This window comes from Peromyscus maniculatus, chromosome 19 (genome assembly GCF_049852395.1).
Source record: "Peromyscus maniculatus bairdii isolate BWxNUB_F1_BW_parent chromosome 19, HU_Pman_BW_mat_3.1, whole genome shotgun sequence".
Lineage (NCBI taxonomy): Eukaryota > Metazoa > Chordata > Mammalia > Rodentia > Cricetidae > Peromyscus > Peromyscus maniculatus.
In genome coordinates, this window is record NC_134870.1 from 23543949 (window position 1) to 23559628 (window position 15680).

Below are 15680 nucleotides of genomic sequence, written 5' to 3' on the forward strand. Positions count from 1 at the left end.
AACGCTGACCTGGTGACCAGAGCAAAAAAGTAAACAGTGCTCCTACACCCGCTGCAGTTTCACTTCCTGTCCCACCCCCACCCCCTGCTGACCCTGTTCAGCTGACTCCCTCCTAATTCAGCCCAAGACCCAGCTCTGGAAATAGTGTTTCCCTCTCTTGGGGGGAGGGGGGTCTGGGGGGCGGGTCTTCCTACCTCCACCTAATTAAAGAATCCCTCATAGGTGTAGTAACAAATGGTGTAGCTAATCTAGACAGTTCCTCGATGAGACCCCCTTTACACCACCTTTTCCTCAATCATCATTCTAGCTTTAGCACCTTGTTTAGTTCAAACACATAACTGATCTCTTGGTTCACTGTGGTTCCTGTAGCACACAAGCGCCTAAATTTACTTTCTGACACCCTGAAGAATTTGATGCATTGTTTTGTATTCTGCACATCAAAGTTGAAGTCCTTATCTTGGCACTATGACAATCAGTCGATGGCGGAGTCTTCAATTTTGTCCTCTCACATTGCTGTGGTCACCACAGGACTGATCTCTCTCCCCCCCACCTCCTCCCTGCCTCCTTCCCCTCTCCCTCCCCATCTATCTTGATTCAAATCATTTCTTGACTGTCTCTAGCCGCTTTGGTAAAGAACGGTGACGATGAAAACCCAGAAAACCAGGTTGTATTTTCACCGCTTTCATTAATGGTGTGGCAAAAGCAGAGCCCAAAGCAGAGTTCCTGAATGAAAGACTTACACTATGCACCTCAATACATTAGGTTGGGAAAGTACTGTCAACCTGACAGACAGAAACAAAACACATTTTCAGGGAAAAAAAATTAAATGAGTCATCCTTTCCATTTTGTGTAAGGGCTCTGTGGTGATGTTTTCATTCATAAAAACTTGCTTTGGAACAAGGTAAAATAGGGAGAGAATACTCATCTTTTAAAACTCTGCTTTCCACTTAACCTCAAAAAGATGTTTAAGGTTAAATATTTTTTACATATTAGATCATACGTGAATAAAAATAAGATTAAGATAAATTATGAAAATTGAATCTACCGGGCAGTGGTAGCGCACGCCTTTAATCCCAGCACTCAGGAGACAGAGCCAGGCAGATCTTTGTGAGTTCAAGGCCAGCCTGGGCTACAGAGCAAGTTCCAGGAAAGGCTCCAAAGCTACATAGAGAAAAAAAAAAACAACCCTGTCTCAAAAAACCAAAAAAGAAAAAGAAAAAAGAAAGGGAATTGAATTTACATTTCTCCAGGGATGGTAGTTCGAATGTAATTGGCCCCCATAAGCTCACAGGGAGTGGCACTATTAGGAGGCTTTGGTTTTGCTGGAGTAGATATGGCTTTGTTGGGGGAAGTGTGTCATTGTCGAAGCAGGATTTAGGTCTCATTATATGCTCAAGCCACACCCAGTGTTTCAGTTCATTTCCTGTTGCCTGCATACTATGATGATCATGCATTAAACCTCTGAACTGTAAGCCACCCAGTTGAATGTTTTCCTTTATAAGAATTGCTGTGGTCATGGTGTCTCTTCACAACAATAGAAACCCTAGCTAAGACACCAGGAAAGGCTATTACATAATCAAGTTTATTTCAGATAACAGTAATGGCCTTCCTGATATAGAAACTGGAAGATTCAGTCTGATTTAAAGAAAGCTTTGTTGTTTTTTTTTCCTTTTATTGGAAATAGGTTTTTTTTCTAATAAAATATATCATGATTATAGTTTTCCCTCCCTCTGCTCCTCCCAGTTCCTCCCTGCCTCCCTCCCATCTGGATCCCTTTCTGACTTTCATTAGAAAACAAAGGGGTTTCTAAAGGATAATGATAAAAATAAGCTAAAACATTCAAAAGGTTGTTCTGTAGGAAGAGGAATAGGTAAACTTTGAAGTGACTCACAAAGAGAACCAAGACAACAGGAATCAAGTCCGTGGAAAAAGATGTCTCCCTCAGGATGAAAAGGAAACCAGTCATGTGCTCTCCTGTCTTCCAGACACAATAGGACTGACACATGTGTGAGCTCACAAAGACCTCGGGGACAAGCACCAGGCCTGAACAGGTTCAAGCTGGAAGGGGGTCCAGTGCTGAGAAGGGAAGTAGACACTAGCCCCACCCCAACCAAGAAACTGTCAATCTCCAACTGATACCTGCTTGCCACTGTGAAATTAGTTTTCGCCAATGGAGCCTCACTGGATATGGCAAGCACACTTGAGAGTAGACCCCATGCCCAACAGCAGATGGCCAGCACAAAATGAATTTAATGATGTGTTTGTAAACCTTTGTCTCAGATTGCTTTGTTCAGTCAGATTTTTGTCTTATTGGTCATTTGTTTATATATTACTGTTTCCAGTTTATGTGTCTTTATGGATTTTATTTTTGTGTGCATATTTTTATGCTTTTTCTTTCTTCCACTTTTTAAAAAATTCTTTTTTTAGGATGTATGTATTTATTTATTAATGTGTTCTTTCTGCATGTATGCCTTTATGCCAGAAAAGGGTGTCAGATCCCACTATAGATGGTTGTGAGCCACCATGTGGATGCTGGGAATTGAACTCAGGACCTCTGGAAGAGCAGCCAGTGCTCTTAACCTCTAAGGTGCTAGGAAAATCCCCAGGAATCCACAAGGAAGACATCAACTAAGCCTCCTAGTAATAATGGAGAGGATGCCTGAAATGGCCATCCCCTGTAATCAGGTTAGTGACTACCCTAATTGTCATCATAGAACCTACACCCAGTAACTGATGGACGCAGATGTAGTGATCCACAACCAAGCACTGGGCTGAGCTCCTAGACTTCAGCTGAAGAGAGGGAGGAGAGATCAGAGGAGCCAGTGAGGTCAAGATCATGATGGCGAAAACCAGAGACAGCTGACCCAAGCTGGTGGGAGCTCATGGACTCTGCCTTGTCAGCTGGGGAACATGCATGGGACCAAACTAGGCCCTCTGAATGTGGGTGATAATTATGTGGCTTGATCTGTTTGGGGAGCCCCTGACAGTAGGAGCAGGACTTATCCCAGGTGCATGAACTGGCTTTTTGGAACATGTTCTCTAAGATGGGATACCTTGCTCAGTCTTGACATGGTGGGAGGGGCTTGGTCCTACCTCAACTTAGTATGCCAGACTTTGTTGACTCCCCAAAGGAGACCTTACCCTCTCTGAGGAGTGGATGAGGGGGTGGGATTGGGGGAGGTGAAGAGGGGGCAGGACAAGGGGAGGGAGGGGGAACTGGGATTGGTATGTAAAATGGAAAAAATTTTTAATTAAATAAATTAAAAAAGAAAAAAATTTTGATGTTTGGTTTGTTTGTTTGTTTGTTTTGTCTGTTTTCTAAAGGGAGTTGGGTGGGTGGTAAGGTGGAGAGGATCTGGAGGAGAAACCATGATCAGAATACATTGTAAAAAAAAAAAAGGTATTTTAAATTTTAAAAGAGAGAGAGAAGACAAAGCAGCTTCGGGGCTGTCCCACCGTGGTCACGTGAGTGTGGAAAGTGTGCTCTCGCCAAACACAGCAGTTCCAAGTTGCTCTCCACGTTCCAAGCTAGCTGCTGCACGTCCTCACCATCTCAGCCTCCGGATCCCTGGGTCTCTCAGCATCCGGGTACCTCTCAGCACCATGTCACTCCACAGGAGCATCGGCTTCTTTTCTCAGCTGCAAGGGTGTCTCTGTGTCCCCAAAGCCCAGCCCGAGCCCTTCAGCATGATTCCCAGAGTTCTTCACTGTTCCTCGTCACTTGGCCCAATTGCTCAATTCTAGGTAGGTAAGTGTGCTGTGATACGGGTCAGATTTTTTTAATTTTTCTTTTTTAGATAGAATTAAAGAATTGTCCTGAGGCAGCAGAGCCAAGCCTACCATAAAGATCTTTGCAGTCAAGTTAGATGACTATGAACTCAATTCTGGGCCATGAGTGAGTAGAAACTGACCATCAAGTGTTGACTAATGAAAGACTTGCCAGCCCTAGAAGGGTTAGCTAATGATTGTGAATTTCATTACCTCACAGAATTATTTCCAACGGCATAGTCAGAAATATCCAACTGCTGTTCAGGACATTTGCAGACACCAGTGCTAAAAGGGAAAGAAAATATGCTAACTGGCAGAAATAAGGAGCAAAAAGCTACAACGCCAGAACACCAGATAGACAATACCAGCTGCAATTCAATTAATTAGAAATCCAAACTGTCATCCCAGAAGTCTCTGAAGGAGAAGCATAAAGATTTTAATTCAATTATAGGCTTAATGCAAGCCAACATGTGACTTTCCCCCTCAAAGAAGAAGCTAATATGATCCTGGGTCATATGAATAGGCATATGGTAGCTATTAAAAAGAAGATAAATGGGCCTCTGTCCTCTAGAACCTAAATGAAGAGGAGGTGGTGACCTTTAGTCAGAACAAAGATGGTAGATGGACTGACTGCTCTCTGTGCGTGTAGAAATGGCTCTCAAGTTCACAAGTTCAGGGAGATGAGTAAAACGTAGATCTATGTTATGTGAAGCATCATGGGGTGGAGTAAGTTCTCCATTACTATACTGATGCACACTGGAGATGACTGTTTAACTCACACATTCTACAACTTGCAATAACCCACAAAGCTGAGGGCCAAGGGCCAAAAGTGTGTGATATATCGGTAGCCTGAGCAGGGTGGGATTAGTGAAACACAGTAAAACAGTAAACCAGTCTCAAGAATTAAGAAGCAACATTCTCCCCTGAGCTGCCTCTGAAGGTCTAATAGAGATTATTAATTACACTTCCATACTTACTTGAAACAAATCAAATAATAGAATTCTAAGGAGAAATCTCTTTCTGTATTCTGCTTTATAAAAATTTTAAACTGTTTCCTTATCCTAAACTTACTGTGTAAGGTTTCTTTTGAAGTTGTGAGAACAGAGTTGCTGGGAATGTTCCAGTTGAAAGTTTTAAATTGTAATCAATTAAAACTTGGAATGATAAATTATAAATTAAGTCTGATCTGGAAAATTTAAATTTTTGTTTTAAATTGTGTGTGTGCAGGTGTGTAGCATGTGTTTGCACAGATGTGTACTGCCACACCCAGCTTTCTACATGGGGATATGAACTCAGGTATTCAAGCTTGTATGACAAATACTGCTATTGACCAGCCCATCTCACCAGCCCCATAAACGTTTTTTAAAATCACTTTCCAAGACAATCAAGTAAAATAAGCCTACTCCCTATGTGTCCTATGTATGTGCACGTGCACACACACATACATGTGTCCTCTCTTACACACGTGTCAAATAATGACTGGATTGGTCTGCGTGTGTTTGCTCAACATGAATGATAGGCATACAATCACTATTTCTCCAGGATGTACCTGTGTGGGCTGTGTATCTACAGACCTTGAACATGTTCATTCTCTTGGGTACTTCCTAGAGGCTTCCAGGAACTTCTTTTCTGCTTCCTACTGCTTTATCATGTATTCTTTGAGTCAGTGAGCATCTTGAGAAGTTTGCTGTACTGAAAACGCAGCCCTCAGCATTTCTCCTGAAATCTTCATATGTAATTTTCCCTGCATGTCAAATTCCATACTTTCTTTTTATTCTTACCCAGCGAGCTTGTGACACCAGCCTGTCCCTCACTGTACAGGGGATAATTGTAGGTCTTTCCTTTTTTAAAGGAACAAAATATTCTTCTGTATTTTCTACATTTTCAAAAGCTACTTTTTAATTTTGTTTTGTTTATTTTTAAATAATATGAATGCTGGAGCCATGAAACCAGGAAGGAGGCCTACTAAAATTTTCACTGAGGTAAACCTTATTCACTTTCAAAAGCCTTGTAACCCCAGAAAGCAAATCTGAGCCTCTCACCAGCCTGCCAAGCCCTATGACTGCAAGTTTTCTGACTTTCTGTCTATGTGCCTCTCTGCTCCTTGCTGGGCTCTCTCTGCTTTACTGGTGGCATTGCTGGAGTAGTGACCCCTCCGGCTCAGGCTCACCACTGCCCTGGGACTCTAACTGTTAATATTGTGATCTAGTTCTCCATCCTTAACTCTCTCTCTCTCTCTCTCTCTCTCTCTCTCTCTCTCTCTCTCTCTCTCTCTCTCTCTCTCTCTCCTCTCTCTCTCCCTGCCTCTCTCCTCCCCTCCTTCCCCCCAAGCTGGGTGTGGTGGCATACACCTACAATCCCAACACTTAGGAGATAGAAGCAGGAGGCTCTTAAACTTGACATTAGTCTGAGCTACACAGCAAGATTCAGTCTTAAAAACAACAAAACCCCTTTTCAGTTCTTTTCACAAATATACAACAACGCCCTGTATCTTGAGCCTTTCATTTAGTGTTACTACAGAATTTATAAGCATTGAACATGTAGACACATTTAATTTTTACATGTTCTGCCCATGTTACCAGACTTTATGCCATCTTATCCCACACTAGTTTGTACTTACGCACTTTGCTTCTGAAATATGCATACAGATACAGATATAGATACAGATATAGATTTAGATATAGATATAGATTCAGATATAGATATAGATACAGATATAGATTCAGATATAGATATAGTTCAGATATAGATATAGATACAGATATAGATACAGATATAGATACAAATGCAGCTATAGATACGCTCATTTCAGTCTTCCAACCCTAAACATTTCTCATCCTCTGAGTAGGCACTTGGTCAGCGAGAGTGGCCAGACATGGGCCTTGGGAGACTCTGTGGGTAAAGTCCTTGCCACACAAGCATGAAGACGCAAGTCAGATTCAAGCACCCACATAAAAAGGCGGGCATTGCAGTGTACATCTGCAATCCCAGTGCTGTTGACATGAAAACAGGCAGATCCCTGGAGCCAGCTGTCCCCCAGCCTACCCCAATCAGTAAACTCCAGATTCATCAGAAACCCTGTCTCAAAAAATGAGACGGAGAGGGAGTAGGAAGATACTCTGACTGCCACGTGCAGAGAAAGGGGGAGAAAATAAAATATTTTGAAAAATGAATACATACAAGGTTTTAAAAACTGGAGAGAAACAAAGGGATATATTTTCCTCAAATCTCGAGGTATGCACCAATTTTAGGAAATTGGAAAAGCAAGTGTGCATAAATTGAAAATAAAGGATGGGGAACAGGGAAGAGAAGGTCCAAGGGAGCTGGGAAAGATGTTCCTTAGGCTGGATGTTAGAAGACTGCCCCTCTCTAGGGAGAGAGTGATGGTGGTCACAATGCTGACATAGAAGAGAAGAAACACTGGCAGGGTCCAGGAAGTACACTGAAGAACCCGAATTGAAAGTAGGCTTATCAGAGGCCGTGGTGGGGATGGCTGTATTGGCCAGGAGTCACTTGCTGCATGTGATGGATGTTCAAGTTGAACAAGCTTTGTGAAGGAGAGGAAATCAGAGTCAAGTACGCCTTACACAGTTCAAGAGCAGAAGTTGGTCCTGAGCCAGAGGACATGCATTTAAACTAATGTATCTCATCTGTCATTCGTCTTCTGCAATTCCATACTTCATCTTTCCCCCCAATTCTGCAGGCTGAGTGATGGGAAGGAATGCTAGGTCCTCACATCTCACAGCGTCAGCACCTCAGAGAGAGGAAAAGGGCCTTGGCTTCCATTCCTAAAATCCCCAGCAAATACATGGACTGACGGAGTCTAGGATTCATCTATTGACATGGAGACTCTTTCAGGAAACCCAGGGATTTGTATGGAGGATGCAAAGCATGTTAGTAAGAAGTGGAACCATTTGGAAAAAAAAAGTGTTAAAGAAAAACAACAGAAAATATATACAGGCTACCCAGAGAATCGGTATTCATAAATATTCATATTTATGCTTAAAACCTACAATTCTACATTTTGTGTTCTTAAACTAATCAGTTTGAATTACAAATGCTTACAGCCTCATATCACAGTTTTAACGTGAAAGGAGAGTGTGGTGTTGCACACCTATAATCCCAGCACTTGGGAGGAGAGGGAGAGAATCACAAGTTCACAGCCTCTGGTCCACAGAGGAAAACTTTGTCTTTAAAAAAAAATCAATCAATTTATTTATTAACTAACCTTAAAAAGCTATGCTGAAATAGAATTGATTCATTCCTCTTATTCTATACCACTCCCAAATAATGGCTCCCGATTAATGGTTTGATTTACTATTATTTTTAACTTTACAATGGTGCTTAATTATACCCAAATCCATTCTGATCTTCACTGTCGATATGGTATTCAATAAACAAAAAGATGTCCAACACTTTGTTATGAAGTAGATTCTGTGTTAAATCATTTTGGCCGACAGTGAGCAAATGCAAGCTCTCTGGGCATGCTGAAGGCACACAGACTGAGTTCTGCCTGTGTTTTGACAGTGTTTTTAGCTCACAAGGGGTTCATCAGTTTATAATCCCACGATGAGTGCAGAACCACCTGCAATTTCACCTGCAATTATTAGATAATATAAGCTTGCTTTTTTGTAATCCTTTGCCAACATTTTGCTAAGTCCACATCCCCCCTTCAATTGTCTCTATCTAACTAGAGCAGCATACATACTTTATACATTTATCCGCTCATTCTTCTAGTTATCTTTTTATAATGATAACTCAGGGGATCTGAGCTAACCTCTAAAATACATGTCAGCTTTGTATATATTATGGTTTGAGGCCTAATGCCTTACCAGTTTTATACAGTAAGCCACATTAGAAAGGCCTGTTCCTGCCTTTATTCAGAGAAGACTGTAACAGCTTCATAGTTAAACAGAAACTCTACATATTTCAATGCTAAAGCAAAAAAAAAAAAAAAAAAAGGGGGGGTTACAAGAATGATAGAAAACTGATCTTTGTCTTATGGCATCTCTGAAATTAAAAAATAAAGAAGGCTCTATAATCAGATTGGCTCTGCCAATCTCCTTTGGGATGGCTTTGACATCGGATTTTGCCTACACGCCAATGCCTCCAATCCAGGTCCATCTTCCCTGTGCCCTAATGGTTGAGGTTTTGCCTCCACAGAGCCAGGAACCTCGTCTGGCTCCCTTGGCATTATATTTCATTTAGCATTTAACCAGTATGAGGTCATAGTAAGCAACCAGTAAGTACTGAATAAATGAATGAATTGCATAAAATGTTTGTATTCATAAACAGAGCTAAACATCTTCTGAGCAAAGTAGAGATGGAGAGATACAGGAAGCAGTGACGAAGCATCCTGCTTGCTGTAACTGCTTTCTTCCTTCAAATGTGTTCTTTCATATGTGTTCTCAGTAGGAGACCCTTCACATACCAGAGCTCAGTGACCCCAAAGCCTTTCCTTCCAGAGTGGTCTTCCTTACAAAGAGCCGTCTGTGAAGACAAAACAGTTTCTTGCTGAGAGTCTGCCAGATGGTTCAGGCCACAGGTCTGTTCCGATCATCCAGGGTTTCTTTCGATAAACAGCATGATTGCTTTGCCTAGATAAGTAATTCCTTCCACCAGAAGATGCTGGCAATGAAGTTATGCTGGAGCATGAAAAATGGCCAAGGAAATCATAAGAGAGCCAGTAAACTCAATCAGCAGGATGAGCTCAGCTTTTATTTGTTCCCTGAATAACCAGACAGCACACAGCATACCCTGCAAATAAAATCAGTCCAAGCCCAAACACCCAGTTTCATACAATACATCACATGTCTTTCCTTTTCACCGCAGACATTGTCCTAATGAGCAGAAATCACTAGCATATGGTGGGGGAGTGGGAGAACATCGGTACTTTGAGGCGCTCATAGACAATCAGGGTAAGATATACAGCAGCAAAGACAAAAGGCTAAAGACAGTGATAGCCTGTATCGGAGCCGACATGTAGTAAGGACAAGCTCTGCAGTGTGGGATAGGCTTAATCCATGACCTCACTTACACCCTCTGGTAATCTTCAGGTGTGCTTTACCTGAATCTTCGTCTTGTAGGCAAGAAAAGGTAGGCTTGGAAAGATTAAAATGAGGTTAATAACAAATTTAGGATCTAAGCTAACGCTTTTCTGACTCCACCTATGGACAGATACACGTTTGTGTCCACTAAAACCTTACTCATCACAGGAAAGAGCCATAAGCAGGAAAAAAGGGGGAAAATAAAGAGGAAGAGATCAGAAATACAGAGACTAGAGCCTGCTTCAATGGAAGTCAGTACAGGAGGGACAGAAAAAATAGAATCATTCTAAAGACAGTAATTGAGGAAGAGCTTCAGGAAGGAAGGGAGAGAGAGAGAGAGAGAGAGAGAGAGAGAGAGAGAGAGAGAGGGGGGGGGGGGGATGGGAGGGAGAAAGGGAGAGGAGGGAGGGAGGGAAGGAAGGAAGGAAGGAAGGAAGGAAGGAAGGAAGGAAGGAAGGAAGGAAGGAAGGAAGGAAGGAAGGAAGGAAGGACATCCCACTCCCAAAAAAGCAGGTAACTGACCCACAAGCACACAGACTCTATGTCCAGCAGCAAAGGGAATATGCAGCCTCCCTGGGCCACATCTGGCCTAGCAGGGCACCAAGCATGTGGCCACCAAGGGATGTCTTGTAAAGAACTCCAGCACCTGGCTGGGCACTGCTGAAATCCAAATAGGAGGCTGGCAAGTCTCCAGCAGACATAATGCCAGATGAAGGGCAAAGGACTTTGAAAACTTTCCAACGCTCACAACCCCCCATCCAGAGGAGCAAACAGCGTGATCGAGGGAACCACAGGAATGGACTAGACCCAAGCAGAAATCAGACTCGGGAGGAGCTAACCTTAACCATCAAGAATTAATCGCCAAGAGAAAAGGGCTCAGGGGCCCAAAGCACAGTTCCAGAGCACTGTATACCCTCTCTCTCACCCCTGCTAGTGCCCTGTGCAGGAAGAGACCCTTCAGAAGCACAGAAGGCATGTGGGCACACTAGGAAAGATGTTGCTGCCGTCAAGGTGAACAAGCCCCAGATCGTGAAGACAGCAGAAGGGTGGTAAGGGAGGCTAGAGCTGAGAAAGCCTCGACACGGGGCAGTCCACAGGGAGGAAGGAGAGTGAACACAAGAAGTGAAGGAATCCTGCAGCACCCTGATGTGAGAGCACTAAGGTAAACCCAGGAGCCAGGCTCTCCCGCTCCAGGAAGAACCACTGACTGAGAGCACTCCATCTATTTCAGCGTTTTCCTTGGGCATATTTACATACTTTGTTTCAATTTTTATTTTCCATATTCTAAGCACATTATATGCTGTTCATTTTTTAATTCTTTGATTTTTCTCTGAGTGCATGCAATGTTGTATTTTAAGTGCTCAATATGTTGTAATTAGTATTTTATTGGAAAAAGCTCCTACATTTTTCCTTGTCATCTCCAAATCTATTATCTCTCTACTGCTTTGCAATTCCCACTCTATCTCTTCTTACCCCATACTCCCTTCCTCCGTCATTACTTAAATATGCTACATTTTTCCCAAGCAGAGCCCCAGTACTCCCATCTGAAAACCTTTTGAGGGGACAGGACTCAAGAGCTAAATGTCTTCTCCAGCTAACAATGACATTTGTCAAACCAGTAGATGTTGCTGCAGTCAGCTTTTCCCCAGACATAAATTCAAGTGAAGATCGCCCACAAGGAGGGCTCATCAAACAAGCACACACACACACACACACACACACACACACACACACACACACACGAGGCAATACCCCAGTATGACAACCCCCAAGCTCACAGCTTCTCAATACTGGATAGTTAAATAACAGACACCAATTTCAGAGTTCTATTTTTTAAAAGATTCAAAGACCAGGGCCAGCAAAATGGCTCAGCAAGTAGAGGCATTTGCTGCCAAGCCTGATGACCTGAGTTCTAGCCCACGGAACCAGGTGTTAGAAAGTGGTAACCAGTTCCTGCAAGTTGTTCTCTGACCTCCACATACAAAATCAATCAATTAAATATAATTTTTTAAAAATGTAAAGGCTCAGTGGCCAAAAGGAGGACTGAAATAAACAGAAAATGTAATTAGAGATCTAGAAAATAAACTTAGGAAATTAACTAAACACATAGATCAGAAAGTTACCAAAGTAGATGAAAGATTCAGCAATTTGGAGAAAAAAAATAAATATGGAGGAAAAAATCACCAAGAAAATAGAATCACTGAAAAAGAACCAAACAGAAATTTTAAAAATGAATGAATGTGTCAATCAAACAGTCTCCTGAGCAGACAAGACCAGGCAAGGGAACGAATCTCATGGCTGGAGGATAAGGTCAGGGCAGTAACACATACAGGCACACATAAAGAAAAAAATCAGTGAACATGACCAAAATTTCAAGAATTCTTGAACATACACACAAAAAGAAACCAAACCTAAGAAGTCATGGAACAGAAGGAAGTTACATAAAATCAATGGTCTAGGCAATCTGTGGATGAAATTATAGCTCAGAACTTACAAAACCTAGAGAAAGAAATAGACATCCAAACACAGGAACACTTTACAACCCCAAATAGACATGATCAGAAAAGAGCCACCTCACAATATATCACAGTCAGGATGTCCAAAACACAAGGAAAAGAAATAAGACTAAAAGCTGGAAGGGAAAAGCACCAACCAACATGCATGGCGGAAATACCAGAATAAGATCAGATCTTAACAAATGACCACAACAGCTAAGAAAACATGGAATGATATATTATTTCAAGCCTTGAAAGTAAATAAAATTGTTATTCTAGAGTGTTACACTCAGCAAAATTATCTATGAAAATCAATGGAGAAATAAAGTTATTTAAAGAATACCACAAGTTAAGCAGTATGTAACATCTAGGGCAACATTATGGAAAGTTCTTTTAAAAATACCAACATGGTTTTACACATGAGGACACAGGAGGGGATGGAGGCAAAGAAAGCAGTAGTTGAACACGGATAACTAAGAAAGAACTGATTATGTCTCAAAGAACAAGCTACCGAGCATCCAACAATGCCAGCGAGGAGCCGGGGGTCGGGGTGGGGAACTACCAGCTAACCAGCCAATAAGAACAAAAAACATCAAGTTCACAAACAAGAGCAAACACTTCTTACTTACAAGCTTGAACACAAATGGTCTTAATTTCCCAATTAGTAGACTCTGACTAGTACACTGAATAAAAAAAAAAAAATGCCAACAAACTATCTGCTGTCTCCAAGAAACTCATGCGGTTAAGACATCCACAAACTGCGAGTCAGAGGTTGAAAATCAAATCACTGAGCTGAGAAGAAGCTGCCCCAGTAACTCTCATCTCTGATAAAGTATACTTTAAGTCAAAATTAATCAGAGGAGATAAACAGAGCGATTACATATAGTAACAAGAGAAACAGCTTCTCAAGAAGACATTATATTATAAATGTTGATGTCCTGAATATTGGGACCCCCAATTTAAAAAAAAAAAAGTATAAAAGGCATAAAGGACCACATAGTCCAGACACAATAATGACAGATTTCACCACCTGCTCTATTAGTTACTTCTCTTGCTGGGATAAAACACCATGACTAAGGCAACTCACAGAAGAAAGAGTTATTTGGCTTATGATTCCAGAGAGGTAAGAGTTTATTGTGGATTGGGAGCATGGCAGCAGGCAGCAGGCACCAGACATGGTAGTATGCAGCAGGCATGGCAGCATGGAAGCATGCAGCAGGCATGGCAGCATTCAGCATGCAGCAGGCATGGCAGCATTCAGCATGCAGCAGGCATGGCAGCAGGCAGCAGGCATGGCAGCAGGCAGCAGGCATGGCAGAAGGAGCCAGAAGCTGAGATCTTAAATCTCAGCCTTGGAATAAGATCAGGCAAGGATGGAGACAAATGAATTTGACATCTTAAATAAGATTGGTTGTGGGAGCCAAAGCCAGAGGAAGTGGGGTGAGTAACACATGCCTAGGAGCATGGGGGAAAGAAACAGAAATCCATGTCCTCAAGGCGCACACTGGAACTGTGTCTTCCTACACGTAACTGCCCTTCCCTCTCTCACACACTCTCTCCGGGATGTTCGTTCTACGTATACCACTGGAATGTTTTCATTATTGACCTTGAACCATCCTTTGCAGTTTTATATGATCTCTGTTAATGAGAAATAATAAAATTTAAGATTAACGACAGGGCCATTCAAAATGATAATGTCACACACGTCTCGCCAGCTGAAGACAGCCTCTATCTGGAAGAAAAGGACAGAACTCTATCTAGAACAAGAATTTCCGTTGGCCTGAATTAACCATTGAAGAGGAGAAAGGAACAGACTCACTCCGACTAAGTTCAAGAACCAGGCTACTTACTAAACAAGCAACAAAACCTCAGAGTGTTTCAACTCTCATGCCCACACACACATGCACACATGTATGTACCACACATAAGTGTGAATACATGCATACACCACACAATTAATTAATTAATTTGGAAACTGACTGAGGAAGACACCTGTCACTGACCTTTGGCCTCTTTACATAGCCTTCAAAACCATGCACATACATACTAGCATGTACACACATAAAAAAGGAAAGAAAATCCCTTTTCTGCCATGAAAGGTGCTTTCTCAGATACTCTTGGTAGAAAATCTCAAACTAGACTGCATGTGTAGCCATAGACCAGTCACAGTGGGATCTGAGACCCTCACGATGGAGCGGGGGCCAGGATTGTCGTGCCTCACTGAATATTAGGGTTACCAGTGAATTAGGAAACACCAATATCTGTTCTCCATCTCCGCTCACTTATGTCTGAGTCTGTCGGATGATTCCTAGTGGTGCATAATTTCAACTCCCAGGAAGGTCCCACTAGGTGACAGGAGACGAGAACTCCTGGGAGACTGATTGCGTTCATTTCCTGGAGCTAAGCTTGCGTCTCCATGAACAAAGATAGAACTCACTGTCTGGGAAGAGGGGGTGACTGCTGGATTTTGAGTGGGGAACACGGTGCTGTTGTGGCGATCTAGATAAACACTGTAGGGGCTGAAGAGATGGCTCAGCGACGAAGAACACTTTCTGTTCTTGCGGAAGACCCGGGTTCAATTCTCAGCATCCATATGGTAGCTCACAAGCTCCATAACGCCACTTCCGGGGGATCCGACACCCCCTTCTGACCTCTGTGGACACCAAGCATGCATGTGGTTCATACACACGCACGCAGGCAAAGTACTCACGCACAATATAAATCTAAAACAAATTAAATCCTGATATAATTAGGCTAAACGGTAGGACCTAGGGGTAGAAAGACTGTAAGAATTCTGCTAGAATCCCCAGTGAATCCGGGTGATCACCCAGGAGGCTTATGGGTAACAGCTCTAAGGAACTTTAATGGGGTGACACACATCCATGGGGCTGTCCGTGGAGTCAAAGAAATCAAGAAAGAAGAAATGTTGAAGATACAGTTAGCTCAATGGCGGACACAGTGAAGTGGCTGAGTTGTCTCAAGGCGTCTAAACAGACGCTTAGCGTTCAGCGAAGAGGTAAAGCACGTTCTTTACGTGACATTTGTGAGAACGATGGGGGACCCATGATGAGTAGGTGGACTGGAAGTGTCTTGAGAAAGCCGGTCTACAGAGATGGTGGGCATCATGAACCTGGTGAGGCTAAGCTGTGAGGTGTGTGAAACATAGAGAAAGGGCAGGGCTGTCACCCTGGGCAGGGATCTCTCTGCAGAGGCATGGATTTATCCCGAAGGTTCAGTATTAAATAAACGAGATCACATTGTTTTCAGCTAACACGAATAACAGAATGACTCAGGCAAAGCCAGGCCTTCCAATTCTGCATCCCTTGGACTGAGCCTCGATCCAAATTCTGACTCGCACATGACTCGCAAC

General features: G+C 42.5%; 1 long non-coding RNA gene across 1 annotated transcript in view; it reads left to right on the plus strand.

Moving 5' to 3' along the window:
• Positions 1-15164: 15164 nt before the first annotated feature.
• LOC121824081 (uncharacterized) overlaps positions 15165-15680 on the plus strand; it is a 36628-nt gene continuing 36112 nt past the window's right edge. The window contains exon 1 of the long non-coding RNA XR_013045900.1: positions 15165-15326. This is a non-coding gene — a long non-coding RNA (uncharacterized LOC121824081). The remainder of the gene's footprint in view (positions 15327-15680) is intronic.